The sequence below is a fragment of the Anolis sagrei genome, chromosome 5, assembly GCF_037176765.1.
Source record: "Anolis sagrei isolate rAnoSag1 chromosome 5, rAnoSag1.mat, whole genome shotgun sequence".
NCBI classification, from domain to species: Eukaryota; Metazoa; Chordata; class Lepidosauria; order Squamata; family Dactyloidae; genus Anolis; species Anolis sagrei.
In genome coordinates this window covers 195,001,538-195,014,483 of record NC_090025.1, presented here as the reverse complement: position 1 = coordinate 195,014,483, position 12,946 = coordinate 195,001,538, and the positions used below count along the sequence as shown (strand labels likewise).

General features: G+C 41.4%; 1 protein-coding gene across 1 annotated transcript in view; it reads left to right on the top strand.

Moving 5' to 3' along the window:
- The window catches only part of UBE2H (ubiquitin conjugating enzyme E2 H), a 111,392-nt gene that overhangs the window by 4,688 nt on the left and 93,758 nt on the right, over positions 1-12,946 (top strand). The gene's annotated exons all lie outside the window — the stretch shown is intronic.

Genomic DNA, 12,946 nt, shown 5'->3' with positions numbered 1-12,946 from the left:
GGAAATGGGGACACTGGCCCTTTAAGAAGTCCAAGGAGACAGGGCATAGCATATATTCACAAGGGAAGACTTGGTCACAGGATTCTTCTCACCAAGTATTCCTTTTTAAAAAGGAATTAGAGAGATTTTTTTTAAAAAGACAGACCCCCCCCCCATTAGATAAAGACCCTTCCCCATTGGAATTACTTGAGGAAAAAGAGGGTGCTGGCCCTTTAAGAAGGTAATTCTGAGTCAGGAAAGGGTGGGACTAGCCCTTTAAGAAGGTAAGGATTGGAGTCAGGAAAGGTTGCCTCTTAATTAAGACTTTTGCTAGAATTGCTCCCCAGTTTCTCTATCTATATTCCAATGCAACTGGAGCATGTCAATAGAGGAGGCTTGATCAGTAATCGCCATCATCATATTCCAAGATAAAGTCCCCTTTGTGGGGAGAAGGGTGGGATATAAATATATGAAACAAATAAATTAATAAAGACACCCTTCCCCATTGGAATGATTTGAGGAGTTCAGGAAATGTGGGTGCTGGCCCTTTAAGAAGGTAATAATAATAATAATAATAATAATAATAATAATAATATCTTTATTTGTATCCTGCTTTTCTCTCTCACGGGACCCAAAGTGGCTTATAACATATTAAAATCATGTAAACAAAAATCCAAATATATCGATAATAAGTATAAAACATCATAAAATAACAATTTAAAGCAACAATAACGTACATTCACATTCTTGTGGCATTGTGTCAGATCAGGTAATTATGAGTCAGGAAAGGTTGCCTCTTAATGAAGACTTTTGTTAGGATTTGTTAGAATTTCTATAACTTCATCTATTGCATTTAGAAGATTTTTTTAAAAATAGGGAAAATCTCAATGAAATCAGAGCATGTCAATAGAGAATGCTTTATTATTATTATTATTATTATTATTATTATTATTATATCCCACTGAGATGCAATAAATGGGGAGAAAGGAATAATAATATGTAAATAGGGGAAGCATGGTTCTAGACTATTGTTATTATTATAATACTTATATCTCACTGAGATGCAACAGAGGTGCCATAAATAGCTAGAAAGGAAAGGCTTTTTGGAATAATAATAATAATAATAATTTCTATTTGTTACCTTTCCTCCAATATTTAACCCACGATAGGTGAATAGATTTGGGCCTTTTCAATAGAAGAGGCTTTGCTTGAGAGCCTCCCCAAGAGGGATTATTGGAATAATAATAATAATAATAATAATAATATATTGGATATATGCTTCTTTTTGGGCCTGTCACTAGAAGAGGCTTTGCTTGAGAGCCTCCCCAAGAGATGGGGAGAAAGCAAAGACTTTTTGGAATAATAATAATAATCCAAAAAGTATTTTCTCATAATAATAATAATAATAAAAAAATGATATATGCTTCGCTTTATAGCCTCCTAAAGAGATAGTGAGAAAGCAAAGACTTTTTGGAATAACAATAATGATTATTATTATTCCAAAAAGCCTTTGCTCTTAATAACAATTATTATTATTATTATTATTATTATTATTATTATTATTGGATACTTGTATTTATTTGGGACTGTTATTAAAAGAGGCTTTGCTTAGGAGCCTCCCCAATAGATAGGGAGAAAGCAAAGACTTTTTGGAATGCTAATAATACCTTTTATTGGATTCCTGCCTCTCCCCAAGGATTTTCCCTCTGATATTGAAGTCAGGATAGGTGAATAATATGATGGAGAAGAGACCTTTGCTTCCTTTCCAAGCAAGACCTCATATTAATTTTTTTAAAAGGAAGCTTGTCAATGGAAGAGGCTTTGCTAGAGAAGAGACTCCCCCAGTAGACGGCTTTTATTTCTAGTTCTTTAAAGGTATTTTTAATATGTTCATTTCCCCCAACACAAAAAATCTGTTTAATTTTTGATATTCAAATGTTAAGGCATTGGCTCTGATTTTAATTCTATTGTGGCCTGCCTTGCATCTCAGTCTAGAAATAAAAGCAGATAATAATAATAATAATAATAATAATAATAATAATGAAACTGATAGAAAAAGGCTCTGGCAGAAGCCAGTCAAGGGGGTCCCAGCGGTGATCGGCACACTGGGTGCAGTGCCGCAAGACCTTGGCCTGCACTTAAAAACAATTGGCGCTGACAAAATCACCCCCTGTCAGCTGCAAAAAGGCCAACCTACTCCGATCTGCATGTGTTATTTGCCGATACATCACATAGTCCTAGACACTTGGGAAGTGTCCGACGTGTGATTGGATACAAAAGCCAGCATAGGGATCTTGTTTGCTGTGCACTCATCTTGTTGTGTATATAATAATAATAATGTATTGTCGAAGGCTTTCATGGCTGGAATCACTAGGTTCTTGTGGGTTTTTTCGGGCTATAGAGCCATGTTCTAGAGGCATTTCTCCTGACGTTTCGCCTATGGCAAGCTATGCTTGCCATAGATGCAGGCGAAACGTCAGGAGAAATGCCTCTAGAACATGGCTCTATAGCCCGAAAAAACCCACAAGAACCTAATAATAATAATAATAATAATAATAATAATAAGAAGAAGAAGAAGTAGTGTTTGCTTTTAGTCCCCATTTAAGCAGGATAAAAATAAACAGGGGGATTGAAGACTTTGTAATGGGGAATACCTTTCCCGTATTGAAATTAGAGTGAGTCTAATGGAGAAGAGTCTTCCTCTTCTTTCCAAGCAACGACCGCCAATTCAACTTTTTGAAAACATTGAGGGATTGTGCCAAAAAGACTTTGGCCTGAGCAGTGGGGCACACACACAGAGAGCAATGCTCCCTTCCTGAAATAATGGAGCTGCTGGTGAAGAATTATATTTATTTATACACCACTGTCCTCTTTTAAAGCGGCTCTAAAGTCTTAAAAATAATAATAAAACTTTATTTTTAGAATGCACCTCTCTCCCAAAAGGGACCCAGGGCGGTTTACAGCACCAAAACAAGCAAACATTCAATGCTTTGCAAAGTAAACAAACAACATCAGGAATAATACAAAATAATACCTCTCTCCCACAAGGGACTTGGGGCAGTTTACAGCACCAAAATAGGCAAACATTCAATGCTTTGCAAAGTAAACAAACAACATCAGGAATAATACAAAATAACACCTCTCTCCCAAAAGAGACTCAGGGCGGTTTACAGCACCAAAACAAGCAAATATTCAGTCCTTTGCAAAGTAAACAACATCAGGAATAATACGAAATAATACCTCTCTCCCAAAAGGGACTCAGGGCAGTTTACAGCATCAAAATAGGTAAATATTCAATGCTTTGCAAAGGAAACAAACAACATCAAAAGAGACTCAGGGTGGTTTACAGCACCAAAACATGCAAATGTGCAATGCCTTTCAAAGTAAACAAACAACATCAGGAATAATACAAATAATATAAATCTCTCCCAAAAGAGACTCAGGGCGGTTTACAGCATCAAAATAGGCAAACATTAAATGCTTTGCAAAGTAAACAAACATCATCAGGAATACTACAAAATAATATCTCTCTCCCAAAAGAGACTCAGGACAGTTTACAGCACCAAAATAGGCAAACATTCAGTGCCTTACAAAGTAAACAACAACAGGAATAATGCAAAACAATACACAATAATAACAGTAAACTTATAATGAAAGAATTAAATGTTTGGAATGGGGAATAAAACAATTAGACAATAAACTAGGATGTGTAAACATGAAACATGTATCCTATAAACATATTTGTATTACAATATAAAACCTGCAGCATATAGAAATAAATGTAGAATAGGCCTAAGCCCTTGTTTGTCTTTCCTCCCAATGCTGAGAATCAGGATTTCCATCAGCTCCAGGTGCATTTTATTTATCAAGGTTGGAGAAATTGGGGCGGAAGAGTAGTTGCAGGCGTTTTTTTGGAATGGAGCCACAGGTTTAGAGAAGAGAAGAGAGAGGGTAGGCCTCCAAAGACTCAAAAACATCCCCTTCCCTGCTGCAAATATTTGGGAAGGGTCTATTTTCTAGGCCTTACAGGTTTAAGAAAGAGACATTAGGGAGGATTAACAACAACAGCCCCCCCACCCTTTCCAGAATAGAGGGAGTAAAAGACAACTCTGGGGAACTTCTCCTTTCCAGCCCCCCCAGCAGGAAACGGGAGACATTTTCCCTTCTGCTTCCTACAAACAAGGTTCGGGTTCGTGATGAACCTGAGCCCGTTTCTTGCCCCCCAAACAGGTTTTGCCTTCTCCGATGCAGCCCCCTTGTTGTAGAGGCCTCCTTTCTCAACATATACCCCCCTCAATTCCAAACAATTAAGGGGTCCCACTTATAGCAGTGTTGAAACCCTTCACAAATAGCAAAGTGACTAATTTATGGGGAGCATAACCCCCCTTTCTGTGCCAGAGGCCTGCTCCCCTTCAAAGTATTTTTGGGGTGTTATGGGGATCCCTTAACTCCTGGCCTTGGAAGTCGAAAGCAGGGTTTGTTTGGGCAATGTTTGTCATTGTGAAGGTGTTTATATTGGGGGGATGTTTGTCTCGGATGGTAATATTTGTCACTGGATGAAGTAAACATTTTGGGGTGTTATGGGGATCCCTTAACTCCTGGCCTTGGAAGTCGAAAACAGGGTTTGTTTGGGCAATGTTTGTCATTGTGAAGGTGTTTATATTGGGGGGATGTTTGTCTCAAATGGTAATCTTTGCGAAGTGAACCCCCTTATTGATGTTTGTACGTGAATAACAACATGCTAGATGAATCCCCCCTCCCCATGGCTGTTCTTTCCTCTCGAATATAGCTTGCTTTGCATGTTGGGGTGCAGGGGGGGCTGCTTAAGTGGGGAGGAAAGCAGTATATATATTTTTTGTGGGGATTTGGTTGTTGACAGTCACAATCTGGTGTTACTATTGACTCGGTTTTAGTTTGCCGTTCGTTCGGGAAGCTTCCGATGCCAGCAAAGGTGGGGGGGGGGGGTATTGTGGGGTGGAGTGGGGTGCCTTGAGAACAACATTCATTTCAATGGGGATGCTGAGGGTGGGGGGGGGGGAGATGCTTGAAACGACAGGAATCTGAATCCGTCCCCCTCTTTTCCCTCTCCTCGTCTCTGGTTGCTGATGTTGTTTATGTAACACTTCGGTTCCATGTAGATCCCCCCCTTTAGTTTTTGCAGATCTCTACCTTTGTTTTTTCATCCTTGATGTTTATATACTTATGTGTGGATATATTTCAGAGTTCAGAATGACTGCAATGCATTTGTGTATAGGATTGCTTTAGTGATAGTGATGTTTGTCGAGCGGTGGGGAGGGAGGCGAAGCACCGGTTGGGGAGGGGGCTTGACATAATGCCCGAAGTGCATTCGGAGATGTTTATTGAGCATGTAAGCCTCCCCCAGGAGTATTTAATCAAGACAGAATTAACTGGATGGAGGTGCGAAGGGGTTACAAAGAGCATTCCGTTTCCAGAGATAAACAAACTTGTTTGGATTAGGCCTGCTGGGGAGGAATTATTACAGTCAGCCTTGACAGGGCATGGCCAGTTTCTAACCTGCTTAACCCTCGGCGTTTCTCTCTTTTGGAAAAAAACAAAGGCCTGCTCTTGATCGAGCCCTCCTCTCTAAAATGTTTTTAGCAAATAGGAAGTGGCACACGAAGATCCGATCGACATCGACGACGATCGCTCTGGAATCAAAGCTATTTTTATCCTTGGCTTGAGTTGTCGCCTATGCATGTCACATCCTCCCTTCAAATGCAAAGTTCATTTGATGGTAATTTTTCTCTCTCTCTCCTGGTTTGAGGGAAGGTTAGAACTCCAGCTGTTCGATGATCAAAAAGGAAGAACAGGGGGAGAGATCCTCATTACATATCAATTGTGCAAAGGCTGCTGGATTATGCCAATGCAAGGCACCACCGGGATGACCTGGCGCATCCTCTCTCTCGCTCTCTCTCTCCCCCTCCGGCCCTCCCCTGGTTTATGCTGTTCACTTGGTCCCGGAGAGGCTGAAAGAACATCACGTTTGAGGAGACAAAGAGCACGGTTTTCCTGAAAACACATACATGACTTCATGTGGCTCAGCACTAGCCGGCGTTTATGGCATGACGTTGGGCAGGAGGGAAGCCAAGAGGGTGGCAGTCCTCTCCAGTTTGTGTGGGTCTCTCTCCCTCCGCTCAGCAGAAGAAACAAAACGGATTTTGAAAAAGACCTCTTACTATTTACCCTACTGTTTCAAGGGACCGTCTTTTTCCTGTGTGCAAGTGGGCATGGGTGGGAGTGAGGTCCAAGCTGTGTTTGTCTGGATTGTCAGTATCTTGGGGACCCACAGTAGACCCCAACTACTCACCACTGTTTGCTTGGAAGCCCTGGCAATGTTTATTTGGATTTATCTCCTATCTACTAGGCCCAGAATAGTAATCTTAGGTTCTGTATGAAGTGGATAGGAGCCTATGCCTGGACTGTCAGTGTTTTGGGTACACAGAACAATCCAAGCTGTGCTTATGCCTGGAATGTCAGTGTCTTGGGGACCCACTTGCCATTGTTTGCTTGGAAGTCCTGACAATGTTTATTTGGGTTTATCTCCTATCTACTAAGCCCAGAATAGTAATCTTAGGTTCTGTATGAAGTGGATAGGAGCCTATGCCTGGACTGTCAGTGTTTTGGGTACACAGAACAATCTAAGCTGTGCTTATGCCTGGAATGTCAGTGTCTTGGGGACCCACTTGCCATCGTTTGCTTGGAAGTCCTGACAATGTTTATTTGGGTTTATCTCCTTATCTACTAAGCCCAGAATAGTAATCTTAGGTTCTGTATGAAGTGAATAGAAGCCTATGCCAGGACTGTCAGTGCTTTCAATATACATAACAATCCATTTACGTTAACCATTGTTTGTTTGGAAGTCTGCTGATGTTTATTTGGGTTTTATTTCCTTGCAACTAGGCCCAGAATTGCAGCCTTGGGTTTTGGTACACTGAATGGTCCATTGACACTAACCATTTGCTGGGAAGTCCTCTTGGTGTTTCTTTAGGTTTATTTCTTAGTAACTAGGCTTGGAATAGTAATCTTGGGTCCTTTCTGAAGTTGTGAAGTGGATAGAAGCCTATGCCCGGACTCTCAGTGTCTTTGGTACACAGAACAGTCCGTAGACACTAACTGTTGTTTACTTGGAAGTCCTGTTGATGTTTATTTGGGTTTATTTCTCAGTAACTAGGCCAGAATTGCAACCTTAAGTTTTGTCCTTTTACAGATCTTCCTACTCACCACTGTTTGCTTGGAAGCCCTGGCAATGTTTATTTGGGTTTATCTCCTATCTACTAGTCCCAGAAGAGTAATCTTAGGTTCTATATGAAGTTGATAGAAGCCTATGCCTGGACTGTCAGTGTTTTCAGTATACATAACAATCCATTCACATTAACCATTGTTTATTTGGAAGTCCTGCTGATGTTTATTTGGGTTTTGTTTCCTTGCAACTAGGCCCAGAATTGCAACCTTAAGTTTTGTATGAAGTTGTGGATAGAAGCCTATGCCTGGACTCTCAGAGCCTTCAATACACAGAATAGTCCAATTACACTAACTATTGTTTGTTTGGAAGTCCTGGCGATGTTTATTTGGGTTTTCTTTTCTAGTAACTAGGCCCAGAATTGCAACCTTAAGTTTTGTATGAAGTTGTGGATAGAAACCTATGCACTGTCAGTGTCTTTGGTATACAGAGAAGTCCATTGACACTAACCATTGTTTACTTGGATGTCCTGGCAATGTTTATTTGGGTTTATTCCCTAGTAACTAGGCCCAGAATTGCAACCATAAGTTTTGCATGAAGTTGTGGATAGAAACCTATGCCTGGACTCTCAGTGTCTTTGGTACGCGGAGAAGTCCATTGATACTAACCATTGTTTACTTGAAAGTCCTGTTGATGTTACGTTGGGTTTATTTCTTAGTAACTAGGCACAGAATAGTAAGCTTGGGTTCTGTATGAAGTTGATAGAAGCCGATGCCTGGACTGTCAGCATCTTTGGTACACTTAACAGTTCACTGACACTAACCATTGTTTGCTTGGAAGTTCTGGCAATGTTTATTTGGGTTTTCCCCCTAGAAACTAGGGACTAACTAGGGACTTCCCTAGTAACTAACCTGAATTGCAGCCTTGGGTTTTGTAAGAAGTTGTGGATAGACGCCTATGCCTGGACTCTCAGTGCCTTCAGTACACAGAATAGTCCAATTACACTAACCATTGTTTGCTTGGAAGTCCTGGCAATGTTTATTTGGGTTTATTCCCTAGTAACTCGGCCCAGAATTGCAGTTCTGGGTTTTGTAAGAAGCTATGTCTGGACTGTCAGTGTCTTCGGTTCACCGAACAATCCATTGATACTAACCATTGTTTGCTTGGAAGTCCCGTTGATGTTTATTTGAGTTTTCTTTACTAGTAACTAGGCCCAGAATTGCATTTTAGGGTTTTGTATGAATATTTGGATAGAAGCCTATGCCTGGACTGTCAGTGTCTTCAGTACACAGACTAGTCCAATTGCAGTAAGTATTGTTTGCTTGAAAGCCGTGGCAATGTTTATTTGGGTTTTCTTTCCTGGTAACTAGGCCCAGAATTGCAACCTTACGTTTTGTATGAAGTTTTGGATAGAAATCTATGCCTGGACTGTCATTGTCTTTGGTACACTGAATGGTCCATTGACACTAATCATTTGGAAAGTCCTCTTGGTGTTTCTTTAGGTTCATTTCTTAGTAACTAGGCCTGGAATAGTAATCTTGGGTTCTGTATGAAGTTGTGAAGTGGATAGAAGCTGATGCCTGGACTGTCGGTGTTTTTGGTACACTTAACAGTCCTCTGACACTAACCATTGTTTTCTTGGAAGTCCTGGCAATGTTTATTTGGGTTTATTCCCTAGTAACTAGGCCCAGAATTGCAGCCTTGGTTTTTGCAAGACTCTATGCCTGGACTATCAGTGTCTTCGGATCACCGAATTGTCCAGTGACACTATCCATTGTTTACTTGGAAGTCCTGTTGATGTTTATTTGGGTTTATTTCCTAGTAACTAGGCCCAGAATAATAATCTTAGGTTCTTATTGAAGTTGTGGATGGAAACCTGTGCCTAAACTGTATCTTTGGTACACTGAATGGTCCATTGACACTAACCATTTGCTGGGAAGTCCTCTTGATGTTTCTTTAAGTTTATTTCTTAGTAAATAGGCCTGGAATAGTAATCTTGGGTTCTGTATGAAATTGTGAAGTGGGTAGAAGCCTATGCCTGGACTGTCAGTGTCTTCAGGACATAGAACAGTCCATTGACACTGACCATTGTTTCCTTGGAAGTCCTGTTGATGTTTCTTCAGGTTTATTTCTTAATAACTAGGCCCAAAATAGTAATCTTGTGTTCTGTATGAAGTTGTGAAGCGGGTAGAAACCTATGCCTGGACTGTCAGTGTCTTCAGGACATAGAACAGTCCATTGACACTGACCATTGTTTCCTTGGAAGTCCTGTTGATGTTTCTTCAGGTTTATTTCTTAATAACTAGGCCCAAAATAGTAATCTTGGGTTCTGTATGAAGTTGTGAAGTGGGTAGAAACCTATGCCTGGACTGTCAGTGTCTTCAGGACATAGAACAGTCCATTGACACTGACCATTGTTTCCTTGGAAGTCCTGTTGATGTTTCTTCAGGTTTATTTCTTAGTAACTAGGCCCAAAATAGTAATCTTGGGTTCTGTATGAAGTTGTGAAGTGGGTAGAAACCTATGCCTGGACTGTCAGTGTCTTCAGGACATAGAACAGTCCATTGACACTGACCATTGTTTCCTTGGAAGTCCTGTTGATGTTTCTTCAGGTTTATTTCTTAGTAACTAAGCCTAGAATAGCAGCCTTGTGTTTTGTATGAAGTTGTGAAGTGGGTAGAAGCCTATGCCTGGACTGTCAGTGTCTTCAGGACATAGAGCAGTCCATTGACACTGACCATTGTTTCCTTGGAAGTCCTGTTGATGTTTCTTCAGGTTTATTTCTTAGTAACTAGGCCCAAAATAGTAATCTTGGGTTCTGTATGAAGTTGTGAAGCGGGTAGAAGCCTATGCCTGGACTGTCAGTGTCTTCAGTACACAGAACAGTTCATTGACACTAACCAGTGTTTGCTTGGAAATCCTGGTAATGTTTATTTGGGTTTTATTTCCATGTAACTAGGTCCAGAATTGCAGCCTTTGGTTTTGTAAGAAGTTATGCCTGGACTATCAGTGTCTTTGGTACACAGGACAGCCATTGACATTAACCGTTGTTTGCTTGGAATTCCTATTGATGTTTCTTTAGGTTTATTTCCTAGTAACTGGGCCCATAATAGTAATCTTGGGTTCTGTATGAAGTTGTGAAGTTTATAGAAGCCTATGCCTGGATTGTCAGTGTCTTTGGTACACAGAACAGTCCATTGACATTAACCATTGTTCACTCGGAAGTCCTGGTGATGTTTATTTGGGTTTTATTTCCTAGTTACTAGGCCCAGAATAGCAGTCTTGGTTTTAGTATGAAGTTGTGGATAGAAGTCACCCAAAGAGCTATCTACTTTGTTGTGTTTTCTCAGGTTCTGTGAGAAACCTGAGAACCTTTGGGTGGATAGAAGTCACCCAAAGAGCTATCTACTTTGTTGTGTTTTCTCAGGTTCTGTGCCTTTTCTGTTGTTGCTTCTTTCATTGCAGCCATTCCTGCTTTTGTCATGTAATCTGGAGTCACCCAACTTTGGCAAATTCATGGTCCTGTGCCTCATTCTGGGGTGATATTGTGGGTGGCGAATGAGGACAGGGCCCCATGGAAAGAGTGTGGATCCATCTTTTTCCTCCTCTTGACAGGTTTGATGGGGTGGTTGGTGGTGTCGCTTCCCACCGCCTTCCTATTTTTACTCCCTCCGACGACGTGGCGTGTGCTTTCTGCGCGCACACATCTGTGCAACTCAGGAGGGGGAAAAAAGGGAGAGGTGGCTCGTCCGGCCTTCCTGTGTTACACGGGGAACTTGTTCGCCTGTCTCTTGTTTGAGGCAAAGCCTCATCTTGGTAATTGCATGACGGTGATCTGAAACTCTGAGTCACTTGGAGCTGCTTTTTTGGACGCTTCCCTAAACATTGTGCAAAAGAGAGAAAAATGAGCTTTGAAAGAAACGAGAAGCTGTGTAACACGCCTTATATTTTGCATTGCAACCCAAATTGGAGAATTGCAACTTCTGGGTTTGTTTACAAGCCTTATGTTTTGTGTTGCGACTCAAATTGTAAAATTCCAACTTCTGGTTTTGTTTACACACCTTACATTTTGTGTTGCGACTCACATTGGAAAATTGCAACTTCTAGGTTTGTTTACACACCTTATGTTTTGCATTGTGACCCAAATTGGCGAATTTCAACTTCTGGGTATGTTTACACGCTTTATGTTTTGTGTTGCAACTCAAATCAGAAAACTGCAACTTCTGGGTTTGTTTACACGCCTTTTGTTTTGCGTTGCGACCCAAATCAGAGAATTGCAACTTCTGGGTTTGTTTACATTCCTTATGTTTTGTGTTGCAACTCAAATCGGAAAATTGCAACTTCTGGGTTTGTTTACATGCCTTACATTTTGTATTGCGACTCGAATCAGAAAATTGCAACATCTAGGATTGTTTACATGCCTTATGTTTTGCGTTGTGACCCAAATCTGAAAATTGCAGCTTTTGGGTTTGTTTAAACACCTTTTCTTTTGCGTTGCAACCCAAATCAGAGAATTGCAACTTCTGGGTTTGTTTACATGCCTTATGTTTTGCGTTGCATCTCAAATTGGAGAATTGCAACTTCTGGGTTTGTTTACATGTCTTAGTTTTTGCGTTGCAACCCAAATTGGAGAATTGCAACTTCTGGGTTTATTTCCAAATTGGGTTTGTTTACAGATGTTTTTCACCGGGCAAAGTTAATAATTAGTTCAAAACCGAGCAACTCCAGTGTCCTTCCCACTCTGTCTGGGGTGTCCTCTTCGTAATACCCGGATTAAATGTCGGTGAACTTAGGCCTTGGAGTTTTAAGTCTGTACCAGCTCTTTGTGATGAAGAGGTTAAAGGGAAATGGGATTTGGTCCCGTTGGAGGCCAGTCTCCCCCCTTTCTTCCTTTCCTTTCTATGGCACTTGGGTTCCCTCTCCTTGCTCCGGAAGGACCCAGGACCGACGCGGAGGCTTGTTTTGGAAAACTCTTTGCGGGCGAAAGGCCTCTGGGCAGGCCCCACAAGCCACCGGATTGGCTCCCCTGTTACTACCCGGAAAGGAAGCTTAGGCGGAGCGACCCAAACAGCTGATGGAGTGTGTGACAAGAGTGTGTTTATGTCCAGGAGGGAGGAAAGCAGGGAGGGGGACGGCTTTGGCGATTTGAGACTGGAACAGCCTGTGCCGCCGGGTCAAGGGTGTGCTGCTCCTCCTCCTCGGCAGCAGCAGCAATAGCGCAGGAAGGGAGGAAAAGGTCCCTGCCAAGTCTAGATCATGATAATCTCCAGGAATAGGGCCGGCCCGCAAGGAAGAAATGGGCTCCCCCTTCCCGTCCCCAATGCATTTACAATAGCTTTATGGTTTGTTGATGTTTGGCTCAAAATAGTCTAAAACACAGGGTCGAACAGGCATGAGCAAACTTAGGCCCTCCTGCTTAAGCAGCTGAGGGGGAAAAGAAAGGGGCATAAGGTGTGTAAACAAACCCAGAAGTTGCAATTCTCTGAGTTGGGTCGCAACGCAAAACATAAGGCCTGTAAACAAACCCCAAAGGTTGCAATTCTCCGATTTGGGTCGCAACACAAAACATAAGGCGTGTAAACAAACCCAGAAGTTGCAATTCTCCAAATTGGGTTGCAATGCAAAACAAAAGACATGTAAACAAACCCAGAAGTTGCAATTCTCCGATTTGGGTCGCAACGCAAAACATAAGGCGTGTAAATAAACCCAGAAGTTGCAATTCTCCAAATTGGGTTGCAATGCAAAACAAAAGACATGTAAACAAAC